We start from the raw sequence: 23,491 nt of genomic DNA on the forward strand, positions 1-23,491 counted from the left end.
GATGGGTTGAGTTCAGTGAGCAAAAACTGATTTATTTCAGGCTGCCTGGCTGGTCTTATACTCCCAGCCCGGACCTAACTGAGAACCATGCTGGGGGACCCCAACATCACTGGGGTGTCACGTGGGTCCCCAAGCGCAGGCTTCTGTGCCCGGTGCCGAGGTCAGGAGGAAACCCCCGAATGTGACATTTTGGCTGGCTGCCCCGCCACGTGTGTGACAAGCGGGGCTGGTTCACTTGCCTAATGGCATACTGCCAGAGAATGACGGTAATTTGATGAAGAATTTTCAAGACCAATTGAATATTCCCATGATTTCTTCAGTTAGTCAAATTTGACTGGATGAATTTATCTCACAAGAGGAAATAATGGTTGTTATTTCTTCATTACAATCTGAAAAGGCCCCTGGACTCAATGGATTTCCTGTGGATTTTTTCAAATTATTTTCTCAATTTTACACAACTTATTTGAGTTTGGTGTTTGTAGATTCATTTAAATAGGGTAAACTAGATTAATTTAGTAAGGCTTGCATGGCATTAATTATAAAGAAAGGTAAAGACACAATCAAATCTTCCTCTGAAAGACCAATTACTTTACTAAATGTTGATGCTAAATTTTGGATAAAATTTTAGCTAATGAAAACGTTCTACCATCAGTTAATTCTGAAGATCAGGTGGGATTTATTAAAAACTGATATTCTTATTTTAATATACGTCACTTAATGAATATGATGTATTTGCCCTCCGGGAAAACTCCTGAGTATATTCTTTCATCGAATGCAGAAAAATCTTTTGATTGAATAGAATGTTTACAACTCTTGAAAATTTTAATTTTGGTTCTGATTTTTTTTTTACATGGGTTAAATTATTGTATTTACGGCCATCTTACTAATTTACAACAATAGCCTTTCAATCTACAATGTTGCACTCATCAAGGATGTGTGAGAAGTCCTTTATTATCTGATCTGGCAATTAATCCATTAGCAATTGCTTTTCATGAGTCCAAAGATATCTTGGGGATACAGAGGAAAGGGATTGGATATAAAGTCTCCCTTTATGCAGATGATCTCATACCTTGACTTTTTAATTCAGATCCAGTTGCCTCCTTCCTCCATACAATGTCATTTCTTTCATAATTGAGTCAGTTTTCAGGATATAAATTGAAAAACATAAAAATTTATGAAAAATAAAACTGTTAATTTTTTGTTCCTAAATCTTTTTATGACTTACTTGATTTGGCTATATCATCTTATACATAGAAGGGTAAGCATTCTTGCCTTAATTATCTTCTACTACAGATGGTCAGCCATGATCAAAATCAATGGCAGTGTGGCTTGAAAGGCCAAATGATCTACTCCTGCACCTATTTTCTATGTTTCTCAGTATGACTCTGCCTAACTTTATATTTTACTATTGGGCAGTCAATATACGATGTCTTACATTTTGGTCTTTTTTTTTCAATAATCATTCTGACCACCCAATTATGGGTATCAATAGAGCTGAATTTAACCACCCCCAATTTTTCACCTTTCCACTTCTTGTATCCCAATTTTTTTTCCAATTTAGCACTTCTTGTCTCTTCACTTTCATTTTCAACTAAATTAATAGATAATCTCATTGTTAAACATTCTGTGAGAATTTGGGCAGTTTAGAAAACATTTGGTATTTCATAATTTTTCTCTTTCAGCCCTATCTTATCTAGTCATTTTTTAAAAACTTTCTTTGCATGATGCTATTTTTCAAAAATGGAATAGAGAGGGAATTCAAAATTTAAAGGATATGTTCATTGATGGATATTTTGCAGCTTTCTGAGAAATTTAACCTGCCCAAATCTCAATATTTTAGATATTTGCAAATCCAACATTTTCTTGAATTACAACTTTCTGATTTTCCAAGAGAGGCTGAATCAAATTTTGTAGTTGAGTTTTTTAGTTTTCTTCCTTCTTGTAAAAGTTTAATATCTACTATTTGCAAGAAATTGTTATGTTTAAAACAGACTTCTCTAGTTAAAATTAAAAATGGTTGGGAACAGGATTTAAATTTGACTATATCAGATGTGGATTGGGACACAATTGTTAAGTTGGTTAATAGTTCTTCATTATGTGCTCATTATTGTTTATTACAATTTAAGGTGGTACACAGAGCAAATATGTCTAAGGTTAAATTGTCGAATTTCTACTCTGATACGAGTCCCTGTTGTGACATGTGTAAGAATGGAGAAGCTTCATTAATTCATATGTTCTAAACTTGTCCTAGTCTAGAAAAATATTGAAAAGAGTTTTTCTGGACTTTAGTCTATAATTTTTAATATAGATTAAGTACCGAATCCTTTGGTGGCCCTCTTCTGTATAATGGGAGGGTTTGATTCTTCTTTGTCCTCAGTTCAGAGCCATGATATCTCTTTTGGTGAGTCATGCAATTTTACTTAAATGGAAGAATTCTGCCCTACCTACTCCTGATCAATGGTTGCATGTCTTCGTGTCTTATTTGAATATGGAAAAGATTCGTTATTCAGTTAATAATTTAGATACAAGATCTCAGATGCTGTGGGGTCATTTATGACTGACACTTATTTTTATAACTTCACAACAATGTAATTTATTTGCCCGACTATTATCTTTTCCATGTTGTTTTTTATTTTTTCTTTCTCCGATCGTTTTTCCTTTAATGTTAATCATACATAGCATCTGGCAACGCTGTAATGGAGGAGTATTGAATTTTTCTTTATGTTTTGTCTCCTTTTGTTATATTCCTCTTTTCTATTTTCTCTTTTTTTTAAATTTTTTCCCTTTTCCTATTATTAGTTTTCATTTTTAAAATAATTATTTGAATTATTAATATATTTTTAAATTTATATTTGCTTTTGACATACTGATTGTTTTATTAATTAAGTATAAGTATCAATATCATATTATATTGTATAAGCTCTTTATTAAAATTAATAAAAATATTAAAAGAAAGAAAGACTATGTCCACTTTCACTGTGCTATTTGTACCAGGAAAATATTCTACTTTTGAATATAAAATAATTATTTAGTAGACAATCAGATTATACCTGAGAAAATATCATACATGTTGATTTCACTGCTTCATTAAATTTCATTTATTTTGTATTCAACCACTCAAAATTCAAACCAAAGCAATGTCTCCATTCTGAAAATATGTAAGTATATTAAACCAATCATTGTCAAAGTATTCTTATGAGTAATACAATTATTGTAACAAAGTTGGTATGAATGTTGGAAGACGCAGTATTAGATTGGACAGAGTGTACATTTCTTTGGCTTGGCTTCGCGGACGAAGATTTATGGAGGGGGTAAAATGTCCACGTCAGCTGAAGGCTCGTTGGTGGCTCACAAGTCCGATGCGGGACAGGCAGACATGGTTGCAGCAGTTGCAGGGGAAAATTGGTTGGTTGGGGTTGGGTGTTGGCTTTTTCCTCCTTTGCCTTTTGTCAGTGAGGTGGGCTCTGCGGTCTTCTTCAAAGGAGGTTGCTGCCCGCCAAACTGTGAGGCGGCAAGATGCACGGTTTGAGGCGATATCAGCCCACTGGCGGTGGTCAATGTGGCAGGCACCAAGAGATTTCTTTAGGCAGTCCTTGTACCTTTTCTTTGGTGCACCTCTGTCACGGTGGCCAGTGGAGAGCTCGCCATATAACACGATCTTGGGAAGGCGATGGTCCTCCATTCTGGAGACGTGACCCACCCAGCGCACCTGGATCTTCAGCAGCGTGGACTCGATGCTGTCGACCTCTGCCATCTCGAGTACTTCGACGCTAGGGATGAAAGCGCTCCAATGAATGTTGAGGATGGAGCGGAGACAACGCTGGTGGAAGCGTTCTAGGAGCCGTAGGTGATGCCGGTAGAGGACCCATGATTCGGAGCCGAACAGGAGTGTGGGTATGACAACGGCTCTGTATACACTTATCTTTGTGAGGTTTTTCAGTTGGTTGTTTTTCCAGACTCTTTTGTGTAGTCTTCCAAAGGCGCTATTTGCCTTGGCGAGTCTGTTGTCTATCTCGTTGTCGATCCTTGCATCTGATGAAATGGTGCAGCCGAGATAGGTAAACTGGTTGACCGTTTTGAGTTTTGTGTGCCCGATGGAGATGTGGGGGGGCTGGTAGTCATGGTGGGGAGCTGGCTGATGGACACACACAAAAATAGAGTGAATTGTGTCACTATAAATAATCTGAACAAATATTTGCCAAAATAGAGGTCATAATTTGCAGAAGACTAATGTTATATTACTTACACTTCAAAGTGTTCATCTATTCAGAAGTTCATTTCAACCATCTTGTGTAGTTCTGTCATTTAAAAAAATGTTTTCTGACATCATCACATAAATAGCAAGTTTTGCAAGTGCAGAGTATACTTTTGAAAAGAGTACATTGAAAAGTAGTTATTATAACTGAATCATTCAAAACATGCACATAAGCATGCTCTAAAATGATTCCATCTTGCTCACACACGATTTTCATGCACAAATCTCAGTCATAGGCCTGAGCATTCAAGCAATGCCAATCAAAATATTTTACCTTTTTGGATAAACCAACCACAAGTAAATGCAAGGCTTCAATATTCTAACTGAAAGTGTGCTTTCAAAAAGGAAGTGATTGGCTTTATTCACTAATTACGATCAGTGTACTGCTTGTGAAAAATGTTGAGAAGAATTGTAGCACAAATTCAACAGAGGATAATCCTTTTCATTGATGCTGCTTTGCCTAAAGTGAACAAATCACTTCAATCTTGAAGAGAGCTGTCAGGCAGAACTACATGTAGAACTCTGGAGTTGCAAAAATTTTGGAATAATCTGAGCATTTTTGACATGAAGCTTTCAAAATAAAATGTGTATTTTGTAGCAGTCTCCTGGGATACCAATATTACCTGCAGTGGAAAGAAAAAGTAAACAAGTCCTCTTTTACAGAGAAGCGCACAGATGTTCAAAGGCACTTGGGTCATAGATCTGTCACCTTCTGTGGGTGGAATACCAGTTATTCACTAAGTCGGGACTGCTCTGCACCCCAGAAAATTATTTTGCATACTGACTTTCTTATTCTAAGGATCATTTACATTAGTGGAAATTACTACCTGCTACATGTCCTGGGTTGCAACTTAATTCTTTACACTAATTATACTTGAAGATCGAGGAGAAGGGAACACATCGCCTTGATTAAAGAGAAGCAACATCATGGGCAATTGGATTTTACCAGCTTGTGGGCTTCATAATGGTTCTGGGAGAGACACATTATATGCAGTTGAAGACCAGCTTTCACACAAAGCTGTCACTTTTCATCAAACAAAAAAGTAATTAGTCCTGTTTTTGTTATAGATAACATTATGACATTGCCATCACATCTTAGCTCTGATGCTGCATGATTAAGTGATTCTAGGAAGATGGACTTCATATATATTTCGAACTTGGTTATGAATGCAAGACATGATTGTGGTGGAATCATATACAATCACTATGCTTAACTGATTTTTATCCAGTTAAATAAGTAAGGTATTAAAAGATACAGCCTTAGAATGGAGTAAATAGGAATGGTGTAAATGGGAAAGAAAGTCAATTTGGATGTGGTGGGCTAAAGGACTCATTTCTATGACCATCTCCTCAATCCCCTGGGAGGTGCTGGGGATGCTCATAAGTGAGCTGCTACATTATTTTCAGCTGCATTATTCAAACTCCCACAAGCAACAGCTGTTTTAGAAGCATGGACAAGAAGAGGGAAAGTAAGAGTTGAGGACAGAGGAAAAAGAAGGAAGGAAAGAGAAAGGAGATGGAAGGGAGGAAGTGCCCTCTCTGAATGCACTTACATTATTATTTTTATTGCCCTAAGGTTATTCATGAAGACTCCATTCCACTATTTGAACTGAAATTCAACATTGCAAATTAACATCATGCCACATTCTTGAAAATATTATTCAATGAACACACGAGAGGCATTCCCCGGGTTAAATACATGTTCCATTACCTAGCTCTGTCTTTAACTCAAATTTGTATTCAAGTTTGAACAAGTACATACGGTTTTTAGTTAGCATCAGTTAGGCAATTGTTTATCTTAGTATATAGCATATTTAGGTCATATGCATAAAAACACTTACCAATACTAAAACATCTTAAACACATGTATTGGGAAGGGTTGTGGCTGTCACGTGACAGCACTGACCCTTACCTAGTCAGAGGGCACACCAGCTGCTAATCAATGTTTGATTCCGCCTCACCCACTACTGCACATCTTGTTGTTGGTCCATGTAAATTACCTGGACTGCACTCTCCAGCCTACCTGTACTTGGCCTTGGGCCATTGGCTGTTGTAATTGAATTAGCCCTCATGACACCGAGCCATTGGCCCCCGGTAAATGATGTGGAGTTGTCCCCCTAGCACTATAAAGGTGCCATGTGCTCTTTGTTCTCTCTTTTTGCCAGCTTGGGACCACCCTGCTTCACTCCAGGCCTAGAAATGTGGAAGGGTGCTGGAGAAACTGTTGGTAAGATGTGCACTGTTAAAAGAGTTGGGAGCATTTAATTAGTGTCCCTTGTAGCATAGAGCCGTGTCTGCACTGAGTCAAGGGGTGGTGGGGCATCATTAGTGATTTTTCCTTGGTAATTGTATGTACCAGTTCATTGTGTGTGTGTGTGTATTTTTCCCATGCTATTTTCCCCATGTTTTTTTTATTAATTGTCCGCTATTACTTTCCTATGGCTGTTGAAAATCCTTCCCTACAAAAACTGTGTGTCCAGAGTCCTTGCCTTTGAGACCTACCATCCCTGTTTCCTCACTTGCATAATACAGTACATAATAATACAGGTAATGACACAAGTACTGTACATAATAAAAAGTAATTCATTATCACTCCCTTCTTTGACCTGACCCGTTTCATGCATTGTAGGTAAAATGACAGTGGGAATGGCCTTTGTTGACTCACTGTGGTTTTTGTCTTCTCCATCCCACTCACTCACTTCCTCCCCTCCCCTCCCTCTCTCGGGTGTAACAAGCGAGAGGGAGGGAAGAAGGAGCAAGTGAGATGAAAGGGGGAGTGAGGATGGCTGCATCAGAGTGGACGGGGGACCTCGTTGGAGTGGGGTGACCGTGTCGGAGCAGTGGCATGGGGGACTGTGGAGTGGGCAGGGGGATTGTGTCAGAGCAAGCGGGGGGTGGCTATGATGGTGTGAGCAAGGTGGTGGCCATGATGGAGCGAGCGGGGAGGGGGGGGGGTTGCGAATCTTTTTAAAAAATAATTTAAATTATACTCAACCACATTCAAATGGGAATTTGATACCATTCTACTTGCCAGTTCAGTTCATAACTATGGGTTGTTAGTAAATTGGACATCTTCAACCAAGCGTTGTACATTATGGTGTCAATGAAAAGAAATGTTTTTGTAACCAATTGACTCCTCAATCTCTAGCTATTGTATACATGGCAAATTTGTGGTGGGATATGTTCTGGCTGTGTCATGGTCTGCTATGGGAATACCAATACCCCTGAGCGGAATGCCCTGTAAAAGGTAGTGGATACTATCAAGGACATTACAGGCAAACCCCTTCCCACCATCAAGAACATCAGTGAGGAACTGTGATGTTGGAGAGTAGCAGCAATCATCAAGGAGCCACACCACCCACCACAAGCTCTGTTCTCGCTGCTGCCATCAGGAAAGTGGTATAGGTGCCACAAGATTCGCTCCAGCAGGTTCAGCTGCTACCGCTCCACTATCAGAGTCTTTAACAACAAACTCAATCAAGGATTCATTTAAGGACTCTTACTTTTGCATGTTATTGTTTTTTTCTCCTCTGTTGTTTATTTGTTTACATGTGTACACTGTGCACAGTTTCTTTGCACTACAAATAAGTGGTAATTCTGCCTTGCCTGCAGGAAAAAGAATCTCAGGGTTGTATGTGATGTCATGTATGTACTTTGACAATAAATCTGAATCTCCTTAGATAAATGGTACTCAGTGCTGCTTGGAAAAAAAGTATTGCTTGTGTATTAAATTTAAATGGAGTGTCTCTGATAGTACATTCAATTTTGTATAATATCATTAAAAATAACTTTACCGCTCTAATGTTTCACTATTTGAATTAAAGGCCTAAATTTTGCATCCAGTTTATTTTGAAAAATTGAATAATGATGTGTACAAAAGTCTAATAACTTTCATATTTTCCGATGCTCATTGCCCTTAGGCATCAGTTCAAGAGCAATGATCCAAAGGTCAAGAGTAGTAATTATTCATTGGTGTTACAGCACTTAAAGTTGCCATGAAAAATGAAAAGTATAGATCAATAAATTGACTACAAAAAGAGCAAATCAGCTATATTTTGCTCAGATACATTACCTCTTTCTCTTGTTACCTTGTGAACATTATCACCAGCAATCAATAAGACCTCCGCCATTGGCAATAACTTAATAAGATAACCAGTTGTTTTCATATTTTCACCTTATCAGATTAAGCTGATCAATTAATCCATATTTTCCATTATCTGTAACAATCTTGGAATTATTATCTTAAATTCTAACACATGATCAGGTCATAACAATAATTTATCATCTTTGGGGGCATTAATTAAAAATAGTTTTAATGGACGTTGGTGGAAGTTTTAAATTACCAAGCTTAAAATTCAGAAGTTGAATGTTGTAGGTGAGAATGCTAATCATATTACAATAGTTGTTGGAATGATGGCAAAACTCTCAGCACTTTCTATTATCAATCTGCAAAACTGACAGTATTTTTTGGTGTCTGCATATGTGAAGATAAGCACATATAGTCAGAAGTTGATGTTGATGAAACAATAAATCACCCCAGTGTGTGCTGTTCAAGTCTTTGCAAAATCAATCAATACAAATGGGTAATAAATGCCATACGAACATATAATCCTGAACAACCTTCTTGACTGTTATAAAGTAACAAATATAAGGGTATATAAGTGTGAATATGTGTATTCCTAAAGAATAACACTTGTCAGTTTCAATTAGCTAAAATATATTTAGTTTTTGCATGTTTATGATATTTAAAGTTCTAGCATTATTATTTGCATTTCCATGAACTATTTAAAAATATTAGAACTTTAAAAATTTTTAGTATCTGCTTTTTGCAAGAATTCTTCCATCTGAATGGTTGCTTTGTCAAATTAAGAATGTCATTGTTTTTATGCCCTACTGAGGGCATCTGCTCAAAACTGTGTGTTTGTTGATTTATCAATCAATCATCAATATACAGTATCATCTCATCAACAAGCATTTGACCAGAAGAGACTGGCTCTTCATTGCACCTTACACAGAGCAATATTATAACTTTGATTGATGACTAATCTCATCCTTGGAGTTATAACATCAAAGAATATCCATCCATAAAGCAATTTTACAACTTTCCTTCAGCAAAATTAAACCCATCATCCATATCATTATAGATAAATATAGAAATGGAAAGACATCCAGCAGAGAAGACTGACTTGTTTGCCTGCATCTACATTGATTATTGAACAACTGAGCCTTTTCAAACCCAAAACATTAGTTATATATCTTTACCTCGTATGGAACGTTGTGAGGGCTGCTGAATTTGTCCAGCATTTCTGTGCTTCACAATCTCAACATCTGCAGATTTTCATGTTTCACTCCACCTAACTGAATGAACACAATTGAAAGAGATTTAAGAGTCAGTTGTGGTGGAAACAATTCACTGTTTTTTTTTCCCATCAGCAACATAACAGTGGTATATTGAGGAGCTGGTAGAACTGCTACTTTTCACTTCCAGTAATCTAAGTTTGATCTTGATCTGTAGTGTTTCCATGTTGAGATTCCATGTTCTCTCTATTACCATGTTCATTTCTTCCAAGTTCTCGCAGGAGACGTTGATACAATTGGTTATGTCTCTGTTACTTAGGAGGCTTCTTAAATAAAGTAGAGATGCAAGATTCAAATAACAAAAGAGATTTTACTTACTGGTCTTCCATCATCTTCGGAAACTGTTCACACACTCGTATACATAAGCTCCACAGTGGTGCACTACCACTACAGTTACTACAGCCGTATTCTTACGCGGTTACAAATTAGTTCAGATTATCCAGACTATATAACATCCCTCCTTCTCAAGATAAAGAAAATTTAGTGTTTTTTATCACTTTCTTTCCAGTGCAACTTAAGTAATTGAACTTGTACACTAGTTTAGTTACACAACTATTTTTAAATAATTCTTATCGATATCACACTGGCAGTAGTAGGTTGCTTTGCAATCTTGTGGATTTGTTTGCGACCGTTGTGCTCTGTGTTGCTGGTATACATGTAGGTGATGGACCTTGTTGTTCTTCACCTGACAACTGCTGTGTTGATGTTTCGGAATTAGTGGTTGTGGTCTTTTCACTTGATACCTCACTTGATATTGGTGTAGCAGACTTTGCTGGTATTAAAACTTTTTGCTTCATCACATCTTGTGTCAGCCGGATGTGAATTCTGTTCCTCCTCAGCAAATTGCCAGAGTCGGTCTCAACAATGTATATGATCGTGGTGTCTCAGCTTCTCTGATGCCCTTTGCTGGGGTCCATGTTGTCAACATCAGCTCTTGAATATGCACATGCTGCCCTTTGAAGAGTTCTGACAATGTTTGTGCATGTTTGTCATAATGCTGACGTCCTTCTTCTTGCGAGTCAGCCAGTTATCTTCTGGTTTCCTCCTGGTCTTCTGAAGGGTGTATTTTGCTTGGCAGAGTTGTTTTATGTCTCCTGCCATTTAGAAGTTCTGCCGGGGACTTCATGTCAGCCCTTAAAAGGTGTTGCTTGTAATGATGGAAGAGCTAGGTATGGGTCTTCTTTTGTTTTGCGACACTTAACTAGTGTGCGCTTCACAGTTTGCACTTGTCTTTCAATTAATGCATGTTTTTTGGGATGGTATGGGGATGATGTAGTGATAACCAACCCATACTCTGCAGCAAACTTTCTGAATTCTTGTGACGTAAACTGTTCTATTGTCACATATTACTTGCACGGGTATTCCTTGTTCAGCTAGGAGCGCTCTCATTTCTGAGTAGCATATCTAGGTAAAATAGCACCTATAGCAAGCACTGAAATTGTGTTTCTTTCCCCACCCCCTACCCTGTTTAAACAAAAAAAAACACAAAGTAGACATTTGGACAGTTTTCACATACAAATTGGGCTAGTTGTGAAGAGCAGCCACATATGTATTGGGCATTTTCTCAGATGTCATGAATTCCCATTCCCTAAATCAGCACCGTTCCTCGTAACTGAGTTCATTGTAACAGGGTTAGGAGTTGGACAGGCAAAAGTTTTTTTTAAAAAAAACGGGGAGAAGCAGTCAGTCTCGCTATCTCCTTCCCTCCCCCCTCAGCATTTCTCTGGCGCTGGCACTGAGAGAACAGTTCCAGCTGTGAGGGGGATTATGGGTAAGGAAGACAGCAATTTTTTCCATTGATCCCGCATTGGGTGAGGTGCTGGAATGGCCTAAAAATGACCCAAAAGCGGCCCAATGAGATACCAGTCCAGAGCAGCCTGGTGAGGTGCAGAGCAGTGCTCAAGTGAGCCCTGGCAGCACTGTACCCCTGGGTTGGAAATGTATTTGTGGTGGGATATGTTTTTTGTTGGGCATATTGGGCAGGCGAGGCGAGGACAGTGGCCAACCACCTGCAAGTAGTGCCCAGGGCTTAACTGCCATACCCTAGGTAAGCCTATGGATACCACATGCAGCCATATGCTGTCCTGATGTCCAGGGGAATCACTCTCTCACCCTGCAATGCAGCTCTTTGGTTCAAGTTTGGACTTGGCTGTGATGGCGCATGAAACTGAAATATCCTGGCAATACTATTTTGGTGATAATTGATAGCAGACTGACAGGTTGAAAATTAGCAGGATTGGACTTTTGAGAAAATGAACAAATTCAGGTAATTTTCCTCATTGGTTTGTATGGAATCTTACCAGAACAGCAGACAGTTTAGAAATGTAGTCTTCAGAATTACTGTTTTGATGCCATCTGATCCTATAGCCTTTTCTGCATTATGGCATTATACAGCACTGAAGTTGCCCTTGGGCCCATTTAATCCATGGCACTCTTGTTCCACTTACACACCTATTCAAATTTCTCTTAAATATTGAGATTGAATCCACATCCACCACTCATTCTACACTCTCATTACCTCTAGATAAAGAAGTTCCTCTTCATGTTCTCATCTTTCACCATTAATCTAAGTATTCCTGTTCTGGTTTTACACAACCCTGAAATCCTTTTGAAAGTAGTAAGGTGAACAGTTGAAAGTAGAGGTTTAAAAAAAGAGACTAAATGCAGTCAAAGTCCCTGTCAATTATGGAGGATGACAACTATGGTTAAGGAAGATATGAGCTCACTTTATCAAGCTCGACATGCTTTAACCCATTCCTTCCTTTCTCAACCTCTACAAGCTTTAATCCATTCCTTCCTTTCTCAACCTCTACAAGCTTTAAGCCATTCCTTCCTTTCTCAACCTCTACAAGCTTTAAGCCATTCCTTCCTTTCTCAACCTCTACAAGCTTTAAGCCATTCCTTCCTTTCTCAACCTCTACAAGCTTTAAGCCATTCCTTCCTTTCTCAACCTCTACAAGCTTTAACCCATTCCTTCCTTTCTCAACCTCTACAAGCTTTAACCCATTCCTTCCTTTCTCAACCTCTACAAGCTTTAACCCATTCCTTCCTTTCTCAACCTCTACAAGCTTTAACCCATTCCTACCTTTCTCAACCTCTACAAGCTTTAACCCATTCCTTCCTTTCTCACCTCTACAAGCTTTAACCCATTCTTTCCTTTCTCAAGCTCTACATGCTTTAACCCATTCCTTGCAAAAAGCACACTGAAATTTATCCCCAAAACAGGTTTATCAAATCATCTTCTATAATCCTTGAGAAGTAGAAAACCTTTTTCAAATTCTATTACGATAACCTGAGTCTGGACATATTCACATTGTCACTCTTTCAACAGGTACCAAGCTGAATACCGTGGAGTACATTTTGTCTGCTGAGATTATCAACTCTGCCTGAGTCAATATTTCTAATTTGGCTTTGTTCCTCCTTGAGAGTCACTGGAATGCAATTTAGTAGTACAGACAATTCCTCCTTCCTATTTAGGATTTGATAGCATTTGCAATTAAAACAGTGCTATAAGGACTCAGCAAGTCAGGGAGCATGTGTGGAAAGAGAAACAGATGCAACTTTTCAAGTCGAGAAACTGCATCTTCAGGAATTTTTTTTTTTAAATTCTCCAGATGGTATTTGTCTTGTAGTTCCACAGTTATCTGAAAAATATATCTTTATATGCATTTCTGAATTATTTGGGTAAAGTTAATGATTGCATTGAAACAATCTTCTTTACAGTGTGAAGTTATCAGTTCTATTTGCATTACTTCCAAGTATGAATATGGCATATTTCTGGACTAAAGGTAAAGGTTCCATTATTGGCACGTAAATCTACATACTACTACAATTTAAAAAGACACTACAAGTTTCTTGGCCATTTGGGTTTGCCATCTTCTGAGGAGATCTCCTGGCTGCATACAATGTAATTTTATTGTACATCAAAAACACGAAAGTCAAAGTTCTAATTTGTCGGAGCACATGTAATTTTGGCATGTCTCAAGGTTATAGCTCGTAAATAAGACACACACAACAAGGAGTGCAGTTGACACTGAATTAATGAACTGGCTGCTCTCTTATATATAGTTAGGCAGACCCTGGCTGCCATGTAACCGATGAGTGTGACCATCGTTCCTTCATGATCCGCCGTCGACAATTGGCTGGATCTTCTTGTTTTGCTGCAGTGTCATCGATGGGTGTGGTTTGTACCAGCCTGAGCACCAATTGGCCCTTTCGCAATCCATCGCTGGCGATTGGCTAGCAGTGGCCTATGGGAACAGGCCGCTGACACCATGTGCAGCCTGCTCGATTGCCATGTTTGAACGCCGTCTTCTGTGTTGGCCTGCGACGATATCATACAATATCATACACAACCCTAAAATTATTTTTCCTGCGGGCCAGGCAGAATTTATACTTAATAGTACTGCAAAAAAAAACTGTACTCATGATATATATGCAAAAGAGATAAATGTAAACAAGAAAGAAGTGCAAACAAATTGTGCAATACAGAAGAACAAATATTCAGAAATAAATAGTGCGCAAAGTAAGAGTCCTTAAATGGGTCTCTGATTCAGTTTGTTGTTTAGGAGTCTGATGGTGGAGGGGGAGAAACTGTTCCTGAACCTGGTTTTAATTTAGCGGGATTATTTGTTCCTCCACTTTCGTCTGGTTGGCCTTGCATCAACACTTTGGGATAGATAAATGAGTGAATGTTCCTTTGACAGAATTATCTTCTTTTTCCAACATTCAGCCATTCATCTCATATTTTGCAGAACTTGCTACATCCAAAGTTCCTTTTCCTATTTTACTTATTGTCCTGAATTTTCTTTCAGCTGCTGTTTGAGCATTTTAGACTTGTTAAGGATAGCTTCTCAGCTTTGCAGTCTGCATTCACTTCTCATGTTGTAGCCATCTCCTCAGGCAGGGCTCATGCATTCCACAAATAGCCTGATCTCTGATGGGCAAATCCTTCACATCTGCAGAGCTATAATTAGCTGTTAACAATCTTGGCTGCATTATGAATGTATCAAAGAATGGCTCCTACACCTGGTTGAATGTAAAGAATGGTATTGTCAACAGATTAATCTCTTGGATGGTAAAAGTCTGATTTTAATGCATTTACTGCACATTCTAGAAACCTATTTCAGTTGTGTAGTTAACTAGAATTGTCTGCCCTTTGGACAATGATTTTACACAAACAACTTCACTTCTTTCTTTTTCAATCTTTTTATTATTATTATAATTTATAAACACATACAGTTCAAAGAGATATAAAAAAATACATAGTAAGTAATGAATTAATACAGAGATATTAAACAATAATATTACAGAATAAAAATATATCATAAAAAAAATTAATCAGTTTAGGGTGTGAACTATCTCTAAAAAAAAAGAAAAAATTAATAACAATAAATGAAAAAAGAGAGAAAAAAAAACCCCAAAAAAGAAGAAAAAACAAATCTGAATTAAAAAAAACTTTTAAAAAAACTTTAAAAAAAACCTACAAATATACCTAAACCACGCCGATCACTCCGATCTCATCTTACAGCCCAATTATCATACATAACCATAGAAAGAAAACAGAGCCAGATCAACTCACCACAAATGAAAATATTGAATAAATGGTCACCAGGTTAACTCAAACTTAGAAGGGGATTCATAGACAGAGTTTCTAATTTTCTCTAAATTTAAACATAATATAGTTTGGGTAAACCATTGGAAAACAGTGGGAGGATTTACCTCTTTCCAATTTAATAGTATAGATCTTCTAGCCATTAGTGTAAGAAAAGCAATCATACGATCCGCAGGAAGAGATAAATAAGTCAAATCTATCATAGGTAATCCAAAAATTGCAGTAATGGGATGTGGTTGTAAATCAATATTCAAAACAGTAGATATAATGGAAAAAATTTCCTTCCAATAATTCTGTAAAGAGGAACAGGACCAAAACATATGTGTAAGGGAAGCTATTTCCAATTGACATTTATCACATATAGGATCGATATGAGAATAAAAGCGATGGAGTTTATCTTTAGACATATGAGCTCTATGAACAACTTTAAACTGTATTAGTGAATGTTTTGCACATAGAGAAGAGTTTACCAGTCGCAGAACTTTATTCCAATTTTCATTAGAAATATGAAGGTTGAGTTCTCTTTCCCAATCATTTTTAAACTTTTCAAAAGTCCCAGAATTTATTTTTGTAATTATATTATATAATTTAGATATCACACCTTTTGGAGGGAATTTTGAATATAGTATATCACAACTTCATTTCTGACTCATCAAAACAGACCACGCTGGAAACACTCAGTAGGGCCAGTAGCATTTATTAACAAAGAATCCGTGTCAACATTTCAGATCAAAACCTTTTTGTCAGTGTTTACTTTTATCTAGTCCGATTTGTCTGTAATACCCAGCTCAATATAAAGCACCAGCTCTTCCTTCCATTCTAGACAGTTTACCTGCCTAGAAACCCAGTGGCTTAGGCATTGTTATTTGGCTTCATTATGCATTCTATCTACTGAATCATGCAGTTCACTGATCCTTGATTTAGGCTCATGTCTTATCTTAATTAGAATGATGCTCCGTTGATGTTCAGTATGCTGATTCATGCATGGAGTCTAAATTTCATAATTTCTTCAACTTACTTATGACAGTATGTCAAAATATCTTTCCCTCATTCACGAACTAAGATATAGGAAGATAGTAGGCAAGTTAAACTAACAAAGTACTTCAAAAAAACAAGGACCCAAGTAACATTTCTTCAGCGTGCTCACTCAAATACTGCCTGGCAACATCTGCAACCTTTATAATTAATCACAGCCTTAACATCAAATAGAACAATTGGCAATTCCTAAAATGTACCAATGAATTATATAAATGATGCACTGGGCACCATGCGTTAGGAAAGATTTGATGGTTTTACTCAAATGATTCTAGGCTTGAGGGATGTTTGCATAAATCCTGAATCCAATCTTAATTTTCATGCAGACAGCTGCTAAAACCTACTTGTGACATTCATACTTAAATGCATTTTCCTCATCTATCTTCAATATTTTTCAACCTGATCAAGAATGGTCAGTTAACCTAATTAGCCATTGTAAGTAATTGTCTTGACTTTAGCCCAACACACAATCCATACATCTTGTATCCTAACAATCTCAGGGCCTTTATCCACAATTTTAAAGTGTCCCAATTCCTGTAACAGGATGTCGGAACTATCTATTACTTTATCATCACTGGCATTTAATGTGATCTCAAAGAGTAATTCCTCTATCTTTGGTTTTCCTGACTACTATCAATTTGATTTGCTATGCTCTGCTGAGCCTGCAGAGAGGGGCCCTGTATACTTGGTTGCAACAAGCAAGATGTGTTGCAGCTCTCAATTGACAAGCTAAAGATGGAAGATTTAATTGGCCATAGCAATATGGATTATTTTTTGTTATCACTATAATCAGGTATCAGTTGTGTTCACAGGACAGGATTCAATGTGGGGATGCCCACCATCTTTCCTACATTCGTCCGCACACAGTTACATAGAGTGATTGCAGAAGCAGAGGTTGTGCTGTTTAAAACTGAGGAAGTTGTAGAAAGATCTGAGAAAGGTATTTAAAATCAGGAAGGATCAAGATAGCAGCAAAAAAAAAATCTATTTTCACCGCCAAAATGGTCAAGAAACAGAAGGCATATAATGAAGCAGAATGACAAAAGAACTACAAGCAAGGAGATTTTTACTCAAGGATTAGTTAAAAGCTGAAAAGCAGTGTCAGGTGCAATGTTTCCATTTCAAATGTGTTTGAAAGGAAAAGCTTGCAGTTATAAGCCAAGAGCATTGTGTGAGATTAGCTGAACTATTCTTTCATAAAGCTTGCATCAAATTGTGGACCTAAAAGTGTCCGTCTGTGTTATGAAATACCTGAGATTCTCTTGCTTTCTGCATTGTCTACCACTTTTTTTACTTGACCATGGTAAAGCTAGACAAATTTGTTCAAATCCATATGTTAGTAGTAGCACCTTTCACACCGGTACTTGAAACGAGTAATTAACCAGCAATTTACCAGTTCACATACCAGTGTGAACGCTCCTGAACCGGTATAGGGGTCCAAATTGACCCAGGAATTAACCCCCTAGGGAGCTAGTATCACAGCTATCCATTTCGAATTGAGTCCAGTCTGAACAGGCGACTTGCTGTGCCCAGTCCCCTTAGTGACATGCTGATGACGTTCTTGCATGCATGGGAGGTTTTTAAAAAGGCAGGGAATGGAAAGGGCAAAGAGGTGAGATCACAGCTGAGAACACTGTTAACAAGCATATGGAAAGAGTGCAGAATGAGAACAACAACAGGAACTTGTCGGAATGACTACAAACAGTCCACATGCTGTTCATCAAATTGAGCATTTGTGGTATGGAGTAAAAAAAAATCCTCAATTACTTCCAGCAGATCTGATGGTTGGGTGGCAAACCACCAATTTTATGCAAGTGTTTCATTGCCAGTGTGATTTTCCCACGTTCATCCACTTTCTCACACTTGCTATAAATTGTGCATGTATGTCCTTTATTCCCAATACTACTTTCTCACACTCACTATAAACTGCATTTTTCTCACTCATTTCTCTCTCTCTCTCACACACATACACACACACACACATTCTTGCAACCCCTCCTCCCCAAACTGTACCCCTAGAAGGGCTGGAGTGAGGTATGCATAATCTCCTTCTAGAACAAAGCATTCACTGCCTGTGAGTACTCAAGAGTGTCACTGCTGGAGGTTGAGCTCCCCTTAGCTCCATGATACCAGGTTAGAAATTTGAAAGGGTGCACAGGACCGGTATTTCTTGGTACCATTTTTTTTCAAAACGGGTCATTCATATGCCAATTTAGCGGGTTGCCAATTTGAAAAGGTCTAATGATTCAGTTAAGCCTCTTTGTTGTTTCTTTGGGTGTTTAGCCTTCAAATATTTTCAATAAAGTCTGATCTCCAAATTTCCTGATTCCTCTTGCCACTTAAACAAGATCTCAATCCACTAAATTTGTCTAATAGCAAGTGTGCAATGGTTATTTCAAATTAAAAGAAGTTGCACTGTCAACTTCCACACACCCTTGCACCCCTTCACTCCTCAGTATGAACAGAAATTTGTCTTATTCTATGTTGTTGCTTCTTACTTGAACCAGGATTCATTTCTCTAATGACAAACAGAGCTACAAGACCATTAATGATTGATGTACAATTTTCTTGCTGTCATTCACAGGGCCCTTACATTGATCAGTTTTTCCAGACCCATATTTATATTTTATCTTACCTAGCTGGTGCATCATTATGGCACATCAGTTAATGCACTAACCATGGACTCAAGATTCCAAACCTAAAATTGCTGAGGTATGTGGGCATGTGTATGTCTGATCAGAACACACCTGTCCATTCTAGAGGCCTCTTATGCTTGTCTGAACACTGAAGATGGTGTAATTTGTATAGGCAGGATGGGTGTTGCATGTTCAACAGATACTGCAGCAACTTCCTTCCAAATTACTGATTGGGAATGTTAACAAGGTGACTTCCCACTCCACAGCTAAAATGGAACACTAATAGAGACTGAAGAAAACCCCTTTTCTTTATATCATCTGTTTAAATGGAGAAATCAGGTTTCTGAAGGCAGATTATCAATCTTCTCCAGATCAATGACTTTTTGTGGTAAGCCTTATGCATGGTTGGTCTTGGAGCATGCAAACTACTTTTAGTTGCCAGTAATCTATGGAGGCTTTTTAAGGGCTTTACAAAATCCTTACTGGGTGTAGACAGTCACTGCCATCAGCTGCTCTGCACCTGCTGCAATCGCATTGCAGCCACCGTACTCCCAAAAGTGCACTGTGCATGCATGAGCCCTGTGCGGGCACATTAGTTCAATTGAGTACTAGCAGGGAGCAGATTCCACATTGTAGGCTCTCTCTTTGATTGTGTACAGTTTAGTTGTTTTGTTCACCTCATTTGCCGACTCGTCTAATTATTCAGCATGCACTAATGAACATGATGTCAGAAGTGGGATCAAGAATGTCCCAAGCCTGAGGCCTTCCAATCGGTCACAGTGAGTAACCAGAATCACATTTGCAACAGTCGCCATAATGGCAGACATGTTTAGATGGCCTGACCCACTCACATTTGAAGGAAATGTAGCGGAGAACTGGTGTATTTTTGAGCAAGAGTATGACATATTTGTTGCGGCAGTGCCTAGCAACAAGCCTCCTTGCACCAGAACATACATTTTGTTAAATTTGGCTGGCCTGGAAGCCATTGAAAAGAAGAGGTAATTTGTGTTTGCAGATGAAGTGTGAGAAGAGGAACTCATTATCAGTCCAGCTGAATAGAAAGAGGACCCAGAATGTTTAAAATGAAAATTCATGGATATGTGCAATCCACAGAGAAACATGACAATGGAAAGGCACAAGTTTAATACTAGAGACCAAAAGCCTGGTGAGTCAAAGCAATTGTATGTCAGTGATTTGAAAATCAAGGCAAAGACCTGTTAACTTTGGAATACTCTATGAGGAATTAATTAAAGATAGGATGGTTTGTGGTATTTGTAATGACAGTATGCAGAAAGAACGTCTGTGTGACAGTAAGCAAAGGACATCTCTACTTATCTGATGTACGAAATTACCAAAGAAAACATCAAAAAGCTGGCCTCTCCACAACAGCAAGCCACAAGCATCGACGCAATCTAAGTGAGATCGGTGAACAGACAGTGGCTGGAGGCCAGGAGGAAAAGCTTGCCAGGCCACTCAACACCCACGTCGAGTGCAGGGTGCGCCAACTGCAAAGGTGATCACATGCCAAGAAGAGAATACGCCCAGCGTTTGGACAGCAGTGCAGAACCTGCAGGAAATGGAACCATTTCAGCAGATGCTGCAGATATCGGCATCAAACCAACACATGGACCAGACCCAGAAGGATGATCAACCAGTTGGAGCTGATGATGATGAGAACTAAGTTGATGGGCTGACCCTGCGGATAGCAGGAAACCCAGCAGAAACTTGGATCAGAGGAAACAACAAGGCATTCATATCCATGAAAGTCAATGGTAAGGCAGTGGAGATGAAGGTCGACACAGGAGCAAAGTGCAACATCATGTAACTAAAGATATTCAACCAGTTGAAAAAAGCAGAACAGGTTAAACCATGTGTCAGCACATAACGATCTGGTAGCATACAGAAGCAACAGAATCCAAACCGATGGCTACAGTGTTATGTACAGGGATGGTTACACATATTAATGGTCTTTGTGGTCCACGAGGATGTCATCCCTCTGCTAGGGCTGAGTATATACATGGAAATGGGACTCATTTCATTCAGTAGAGAGGTAACCATCGAACCCCTCTGAAGAAGACCTATCACAAAGAATATTTTTTTGCAAAAGCGGCGAGCTTTTCACAGACGAGCTGGGGATGCTGCCGGTGACATGCTCCATGCGGCTTGACCAGGAGGTAAAACCCGTGGTTAATCCTGCGCACCTCATACTGGTGGCGATGAAGGACAAGGTCAGGGCCAAGCTGGACAAAATGCAGGACTTTGGCATTATCTCTCCGGTTTTGGTACCGACCGAATGAATGTCCTCCATGGTGGCCACCAAGAAGAAAGACAGACAGGAGATCCAAATCTCCTTAAACCCACGAGACTGCAATGCAGCCCTGAAGAGACCATATCCCATGCGCAGCGTAGAAGAAGATGCTGCACAATGGTATTCTCGATTCTAGATGCGAAAAACTTGTTCTGGCATGTCTCACTTGACTATAACTCGGCACTACTGACCACATTCAGCATTGCATTTGATCAGCACAGGTTCTTGTGGATGCAATTTGGAATCATTTCAGCCAGTGAAGTATTCCAAAGATCCATGGAGCAAATTTTTCCTGTGCCATCATAGTCGATGATATACTGGCAGGCAGCAAGACTCAAGAGGAACATCATGAAAACTTAAAGAAGGTGCTCATCAAAGCACAGAAGATAAACTTGAGGTTCCACACCAGAAGTGCAGGTTCTGCCTAAACCAAATCAATTACGTAAGTCACGTGTTCACCACCAAAGGCCTGAAGGTGGACCTCTTCAAAACAAGGGCCATTAGTGAAAAGCTGGTGCCAAAGGACATGGCAGCCCTGCAAACATTCCTTGGCATGGTAAACTACCTAGGAAAATTTATCCCCAACTCGAGCGTGCTGACAGCCCCACTGAGGTAGCTGATGCACAGAGATGCAGAGTACATATGGCACGAACAGCAGCAGAATGCTTTAAAAAGATACATGTTGTGCCCACCAGACCTCTCCTACTACGACTTACAAAGACTGGTGATACTGACCTGTGACGCTTCACAATAAGGCCGAGGGGCAGCATGCCTGCAAGATGGAAAACCGGTGGCATATTCTTCAAGGTCACTCACTGACATGGAAACAAGGTATGCACAAATTGGAAAAGAACTATTAGCAGTTGTTTTTGCCTGCTCCAAGTTCAATGATTATGTCTATGGTAGGCCGATTATCATTGAAACGACCATCTACCCCTAGTGACAATACAGAACAAACCAAAACACACAGCACCAGTGAAACTACAGCGAATGATGCTCAGACTCTAGAAATACAACATCACTCTAGTGCACAAGTACGGTAATGAGATGCACTGAACCAATCTGCTATCGTTTGCCCCGAGAAAATGCACGGTCCAGCAGGTCGAAGAAGACAGTTCTGATGTTATGTCCATCATCAACATATCCTCAGCCCGGCTAGAGGAACTAAGAAAACAAATGGCAGAAGACAATACTTTAAACACCCTAGGCACTTTTATTAAGGGTGGCTGGCCAAACAAGCAGCGCAGTCTGCCACCAGTAGTACAACCCTACTTGCCTTTCATCGACAAGCTACTCATTGAAAAAGGGGTTGTGTTGAAGGGCCAAAGGCTGGTAATCCCGAATTCACTGCAGAAAACATATGTCGAAATCTTGCACAGAGGGCACCCGGATGCAGAGACGACAAAATGTAGGGACACTGTTTTCTGGACAGGCATGACAGAAAACATAGTCCAAGGGGTACAGGCCTGCTCAGTGTGCAGCAGCACCAAGCCATACCGGCAGAAAGAGCCACTGCAGCTCCACCCCATATCAGACTTACCCTGGTTGTCTGTGGCAACAGACTTTTTTTGAATGGCAGAAACAACAATACTTAGTACTAATTGACTCGTACTCAGTATGGTTCGAGATGGATCTGCTGCGCAACACAATCTGCTATGTGGTCATAACCAAGCTGAAACAACACTTCTCGGTTCATGGGGCTCCTCACACTCTGCTAAGAGACAATGGCAGCCAATGTCACCAGCAGCCACAGTCAAAGGGGTTGGCTGAGTGAGCTGTAAGAAACACAAAAGAGCTCATGGAAAAGTCTCACAGGGAAAAGACAGACATGTTCCTCAACCTGAGGAATGTCCCTTGTGACACCTCATTGGGCTTGGTGGCACAATGGTTAATGTCAAAACAGACCAGGAAGACGCTACTGGTGGCAAAAAAGCTTCCAGAGCCTCAATCAAGAAACCCGCAAGTCAAGATCCAGATGCAGAACAGAAGGCTGGCGCAAAAGAAATGTTATGACAGAACAAACCAACCACTCGAGCCATTGGTAGAAGGGCAGGACAAGAATGCAGACTCCACAGGGCTATGACCGCATGGGCATAGTCGAAAAGAGCTGCCAGCAACCTAGGTCTTACCTGGTGCGTTCAGAAGAAACAGATGGCACATCCTCCCAGTAAGGGAGCCACCCCCATCTCTCAAACAAACCCAGATGTGACTGTAATCCTGGACTTGGAATGTGAGCCTAAGATTGACGGGGGTCCCCTAGCAACCGCTAATGAGACAATGGACAG

At 39.3% G+C, this 23,491-nt stretch overlaps 1 protein-coding gene across 1 annotated transcript in view; it reads right to left on the reverse strand.

Annotated features, from left to right (window-relative positions):
• The window catches only part of trdn (triadin), a 512,395-nt gene extending 489,022 nt beyond the window's left edge, over window positions 1–23,373 (reverse strand). Inside the window, exons 1-3 of the mRNA XM_069886892.1 lie at window positions 23,336–23,373; window positions 9,518–9,613; window positions 1,070–1,122 (exon numbers count right to left, since the gene is read on the reverse strand). The gene's annotated coding sequence lies outside the window, so the exon portion shown is untranslated. The remainder of the gene's footprint in view (window positions 1–1,069; window positions 1,123–9,517; window positions 9,614–23,335) is intronic.
• Between the last annotated feature and the right edge of the window lie 118 nt (window positions 23,374–23,491).

Source organism: Narcine bancroftii, chromosome 6 (genome assembly GCF_036971445.1).
Source record: "Narcine bancroftii isolate sNarBan1 chromosome 6, sNarBan1.hap1, whole genome shotgun sequence".
In the NCBI taxonomy this organism is placed as follows: domain Eukaryota; kingdom Metazoa; phylum Chordata; class Chondrichthyes; order Torpediniformes; family Narcinidae; genus Narcine; species Narcine bancroftii.